Here is a 7043-nt window from a genome sequence, read left to right as displayed (position 1 = left end):
CCAGCGGGCCCGCCCGCGTGACAACCGCGCGGCGATCGAGGAGGGACACACACACTCAACCCTCGAGTCGCCATAGGGCTCACAAACTCACGCTAAACAACACACGCAATAATAAAGGTACCAAAAAAACAAAACTTTCACTCGAAGAATCAATAGTAAAAGTGAAAGATATACAAATCACATTCTGAGAGTTAATAACACTAGTGGATCCACTTGCACTCATACAATGCAACTGATTAAGAGTAAACAAACAACGACTCGGGATACAAATTGCCAAACACTTCGCCTCGCTATAGTGACCAAAACCACTAAAAACACCGGAAGAGAGGAGGGGTGAGTAACCATAGTCACTCGGTGAATGGGTTAGCACAAATCTAACGAGAATATCAAAACAAATCGATGAAATACAATAAACACATTTTACAATAACATAAGTGGTAGAAGCGGCTTCACAATTTCCACACAATGAAAGTGTAATATAAGAAACCTTGGTATTTAAAAACCAAAACATAAATTCTCACAGTATAGACAAAACATCAACATGTATAAAACAAATGCTTGAATATAAGTTCCCCAAAATGAGTAGAAAAAAACCAACTTAAATAAATAAAATCCTCGATAATCACAAGTCCTCAGATTACGCATGATACATGTTAGAAAAGCATTAAGATATCAAACATGCTATGTGAAAGATCACACTTGAATATACCAATTGCGAGAAAATAGAATTTTTCCTCAAATATTGAAATTTCATCTCGATCAAATAAACAATGGCCCTAAAAACACTCTCTCTAACTTTAGCGCCGTCGCGACTAAGTTGAGAAAGCCGTCAAAATCTTCGCACCCTAGCGTTGGCACCGATCCCGTGTGGTGACCCGAGATCCCGATGTATCATCGATCGAGGGCTCTACGCTCCCACGATGCGGACAAATCAACACCCGGGTCCAGCGCGCCACCTCTAAAAGGCGGCCCGTTGGGACCCACTTCTGCGATGGTCGGGGCCTTAGCCCGCCGTCGCCCATCAAACCAACATATAGGCGTAGCAATAATACAATCTGAATCACTCATGCCACAGGGTCCTTATCCAGGACAAGCATTCACATATCGGGGAATAAACATTATTTCCACAAATCCAAAGCCAAAAGCATAGCAATGCATGTAAACTTTCAAAAAGTATTCCAATCCCGATGTGCCAATACATTCAAAAACATTTACGTCCAAATGCCAAGAATAACCCAATAATATACGAGCTACGGAAGCATTACTTTGAACAATAAAACCGGTCGATATTAAGCGCATTATAATATCCACAATCTAGAAGAACATGTCATTCAGAAATAAAAACCCTTTTGTTTTCATAACCATAATTATCAAAAGCATGCTTATACAAGTGAAAGGTTTTACAAACCATTTCTAAAAGTAGATGCCAATAGTGTAGAAAAGAAACATTAAGTTTTTGAAATACAATAAAAGTGCATCAAAACAAAGCATAGCTTTTTGTTCTAGTTAAACCTCAAGTTACTTAGGATCATTCTAGCTTTCTCTTTCTTGACTCACTAAGTTTTTCCTCCAAATACAAGATTAATCCCCAAAGGTCTAGTCTATCACAACCTCTAAATACTTTACAAGTCATGAAAAATATGTTCATCTCATCACATATATTTACACCTACCAATATACATTGATTAAATCCTACTTTACACATCATTAGGTATTTACTTTCACAAGCCTTTACTATTCGAGCCTCTCTTATACTCAACAATGTCTTAAATCCTTATCCTTAGTGCCACTACCTCAACATTAATATTTACTTCATCTATAATAATTTCATTGTCAAAATACTCACAAGTTGACTATCTCCTCTAAGGATGTATTAAATCAAACTATTATTAAAAATTCACGGGAATATTAGGTCTTTGCAATTCAACACTTGTCACATATATAGCTCAAGCTATTCATCATCAACCTTCTAAATAAATTCCATTTAGAATAATAATCATAATCATTGGCATCCACCCGATATATATATATATATATATATATATATATATATATATATATATACATATGTATATCCCGATATGATCAAACTACAATTAAGCACCCTACACTATGCTCACAAGAACAAACCTCATCAACTTTTGATGATTCTACAACATAAGTATAATTATGTCATTCATGGTTCTCAAATATTGCAAAGAAGATATTAGTATAAATTTCACTGACTAGCCAAAATCATATATAAGGTTCCACAAGTTATTCCAATTCCAATATACTAGTGTAGTCATATACCTTAGCATTCAAGACTTCATCGGGTTCCATGTACCATGTTTATCACATCATGCCTCAAAACTTCGAAATTATGCATCATTAGGAGATTAAATCATCCTTTGAACATACATAATCAATTTCACTTATAACACATAAGCTTAATGAACTCATTGTAATAATCAACAATTTCCATTCATCCACCAAACATGTATGTCCTTAGTAAGCGTTCTCATGATTTTTTTTCAGAGAGTAAACCACAAGTCATTCCAAATAAAACATAGTTTCTAGCGGTCATCTATGCTTTCTTCTCATCCATGAAATAGTGATTTAAAACATGATAAAGCCATGAAAATCATTTCAGAAAACAATTAAAAATATTTTTCGATATTCAATTAGAATTGTGCATTCAACATAACCCACTCACAAGACATGTTGCCTCGTGTGGAGCGCACCCTTTGATTGGCGGTTTCCTTCCCTTTGGAGGTGCTTCGCCACCTAGATACAAGCGAGGGAATCCAAATACTAATGAACACAAGAATGATAGCTAAAGAGAATGCATGCAAATGCATTTATACATGCCCTATCTGAAACCTTAGGGTTTTAGGGCAAAAACATTGTCATTTTGGACTCAAAGCGACCTCGAATGGAGTAAACCTAGTTCCAATAAGTTCAATGAATGAAAAGCTTCAATTTGGATCAAAGAAATACAATAAAAAGGCCAAAGTTTTTCGATTGCTACGATAGCGTCGGGAATGCTACTGATAAAACCCGAACCTTACAAATGGTTTTCTCTCATTTTACAACATCAAGCGATGAAATTTTTGCCACAATTCTCATGAATAACAATTGACAACATCAAGGGCTTCATTTTTAAGCCCAAAAAAACTCCCACAAATCTTGAAAAAAATCTAAGGTTTTGGTCTAGGTTTCTAAACAAAGAATACAATGAAAATCTGGAAGAAATACATGGTAAAAAAACTTGGATAAAGGCTCTTACCTTACTCAAGAGGATGTGGGGAATAAATTTTTGGTGTTGGTTAGCGGAATTGGTCGCAGGAAATAGTTAGGGATTTTTTTAAGGGTTCGGCCGGCATGGAGAAACAAAGAAGGAGAAGGAAAGAAGAAGGAAGAAAAGATTTGGATATTAATTCTCGGGTTGCTACGATTGTCGGGTTTCTACGAGTACACTTCAACGATCTTTGGTGCACTTCTGATGTCGGGGTGCTACGATGCGAGACGGAATCAATAGTCTTTGAGTGCACAAAAACTACGAGGAGCAGAGCTAGTTTAACTATAGTAATGGGTCTGCTACAATGTTTTTTTATCCTTTTTCTAAATTACTCTATTGCCCCTCTAACTCAAGAATGGAAACAAAATCCAAATGACCCGAATTGCCCCTGTTTTTGGCGGAATTTTTCGCACATAACCAAGCTGTGCAATCCGAGTAAAAAAATCTATTAATGCAAAATGACCATTTTTACCCTAATGCATTCACGAGAAAATAAGAGAAAAAAATCCTAGGGTCCAAATTTGAATGGGTACAACACTCTACCCTCCTTAAAGAAATTTAGTCCTCGAAATTTCCACTTGATTTCTCGACTCTAGATAGCGAGGAGCAAGCGCCCAAAGCGCATAACCGGGCATTGTCTTTGGCAACATCAAGTCGAATAGATCACCCAAACAATACTTAAACCAAGTTTCAACATGCGTCTATGCTATATGCTTGACTCTAACTGGATCCACTAGCGACTACAAGAGACAATCAAAGACAAGAATAAAATATGATTATCAGTATAACCAACAGCTCTGATACCAATAAAAATTGTCACGTCCCGACCCAGCGGGCCCGCCGCGTGACAACCGCGCTGACGATCCCGAGGGAGGGACACACACCACTCAACCCTCGAGTCGTCCATGAGGCTCACAAACTCTCGCTAAACAACACCGCAATAATAAAGGTACCAAAAACAAAACTTTCACTCGAAGAATCAATAGTAAAAGTGAAAGATATACAAATCACATTCTGAGAGTTAATAACACTAGTGGATCCACTGCACTCATACAATGCAACACTGATTAAGAGTAAACAAACAACGACTCGGGATACAAATTGCCAAGCACTTACGCCTCGCTATGACGACCAAAACCACTAAAACACGGAAGAGAGGAGGGGTGAGTAACCATAGTCACTCGATGAATGGGTTAGCACAAATCTAACAGAATATCAAAACAAATCGATGAAATACAATAAACACATTTTACAATAACATAAAGTAGGTGAAGCAGCTTCACAATTTCCACACAATGAAAGTGTAATATAAGAAACCTTGGTATTTAAAAACCAAAACATAAATTCTCACAGTATAGACAAAAACATCAACATGTATAAAACAAATGCTTGAATATAAGTTCCCCAAAATGAGTAGAAAAAAACCAACTTAAATAAATAAAATCCTCGATAATCACAAGTCCTCAATTAGCATGATACATGTTCGAAAAAGCATTAAGATATCAAACATGCTATGTGAAAGATCACACTTGAATATACCAATTGCGAGAAAATAGAATTTTTCCTCAAATATTGAAATTTCATCTCGATCAAATAAACAATGGCCTAAAAACACTCTCTCTAACTTTAGCTGCAGTCGCGACTAAGTTGAGAACCGTCAAAAGTCTTCGCACCCTTGAGCGTTGGCCCACCGATCCCGTGTGGTGACCCGAGGATCGATGTATCATCGATCGAGGGCTCTACGCTCCCACGATCCGGACAAATCAACACCCAGGTCCACAGCGCCACCTCTAAAAGGTGGCCCGTTGGGACCCACTCTGCGATGAGTCGGGACCTTAGCCAGCCGTCACCATCAAACCAACATATAGTCGTAGCAATAATACAATCTGAATCACTCATGCCACGAGGGGTCCTTATCCGGGGACAAAGCATTCACATATCGGGGAATAAACATTATTTCCACAAATCCAAAGCCAAAAGCATAGCAATGCATGTAAACTTTCAAAAAGTATTCCAATCCCGATGTGCCAATACATTCAAAAACATTTCTGTCCAAATGCCAAGAATAACCCAATAATATGCGAAGCTCTGAAGCATTAGCTTTTAGACAATAAAAACCCGATCAATATTAAAGCGCATTTATAATATCCACAATCTAGAAGAACATGTCATTCAGAAATAAAAAAACCCTTTTTGTTTTTCATAACCATAATTATCAAAAAGCATGCTTATACAAGTGAAAGGTTTTTACAAACCATTTCTAAAAAGTTGATGCCAACAGTGTAGAAAAGAAACATTAAGTTTTGAAATACAATAAAAGGCATCAAAACAAGCATAACTTTTGTTCTAGTTAAACCTCAAGTTACTTAGGATCATTCTAGCTTTTTCTTTCTTCAGCTCACTAAGTTTTCCTCCAAATACAAGATTAATCCCCAAGGTCTAGTCTATCACAACCTCTAAATACTTTACAAGTCATGAAAATATGTTCATCTCATCACATATATTTACACCTACCAATATACATTGATTAAATCCTACTTTACACATCATTAGGTATTTACTTTCACAAGCCTTTACTATTCGAGCCTCTCTTATACTCAACAATGTCTTAAATCCTTATCATAGTGCCACTACCTCAACATTAATATTTACTTCATCTATAATAATTTCATTGTCAAAATACTCACAAGTTGACTATCTCCTCTAAGGATGTATTAAATCAAACTATTATTAAAAAAATTCACGGGAATATTCGAGTCTTTGCAATTCAACACTTGTCACATATATAGCTCAAGCTATTCATCATCAACCTTCTAAATAAATTCCATTTAGAATAATAATCATAATCATTGGCATCCACCCGATATATATATATATATATATATATATATATATATATATATATATACATATGTATATCCCGATATGATCAAACTACAATTAAGCACCCTACACTATGCTCACAAGAACAAACCTCATCAACTTTGATGATTCTACAACATAAGTATAATTATGTCATTCATGGTTCTCAAATATTGCAAAGAAGATATTAGTATAAATTTCACTGACTAGCCAAAATCATATATAAGGTTCCACAAGTTATTCCAATTCCAATATACTAGTGTAGTCATATACCTTAGCATTCAAGACTTCATCAGGTTCCATGTACCATGTTTATCACATCATGCCTCAAAACTTCAGAAATTATGCATCATTAGGGAGATTAAATCATCCTTTGAACATACATAATCAATTTCACTTATAACACATAAGCTTAATGAACTCATTGTAATAATCAACAATTTCCATTCATCCACCAAACATGTATGTCCTTAGTAAGCGTTCTCATGATTTTTTTTCAGAGAGTAAACCACAAGTCATTCCAAATAAAACATAGTTTCTAGCGGTCATCTATGCTTTCTTCTCATCCATGAAATAGTGATTTAAAAACATGATAAAGCCATGAAAAATCATTTTCGAGAAAACAATTAAAATATTTTCGATATTCAATTAGAATTGTGCATTCAACATAACCCACTCACAAGACATGTTGCCTCGTATGGAGACGCGCACACTGATTGGCGGTTTCCTTCCCTTTGGAGGTGCTTCGCCACCTAGATACAAGCAGGGAATCCAAATACTAATGAACACAAGAATGATAGCTAAAGAGAATGCATGCAAATGCATTTATACATGCCTAATACGAAACCTTAGGGTTTTAGGGCAAAACATTGTCATTTTTGGACTCAAAAGCGACCTCGAG

The sequence above is a fragment of the Dioscorea cayenensis genome, chromosome 2 (genome assembly GCF_009730915.1).
Source record: "Dioscorea cayenensis subsp. rotundata cultivar TDr96_F1 chromosome 2, TDr96_F1_v2_PseudoChromosome.rev07_lg8_w22 25.fasta, whole genome shotgun sequence".
NCBI classification, from domain to species: Eukaryota; Viridiplantae; Streptophyta; class Magnoliopsida; order Dioscoreales; family Dioscoreaceae; genus Dioscorea; species Dioscorea cayenensis.
Note: the sequence above shows the minus strand (reverse complement) of the source record.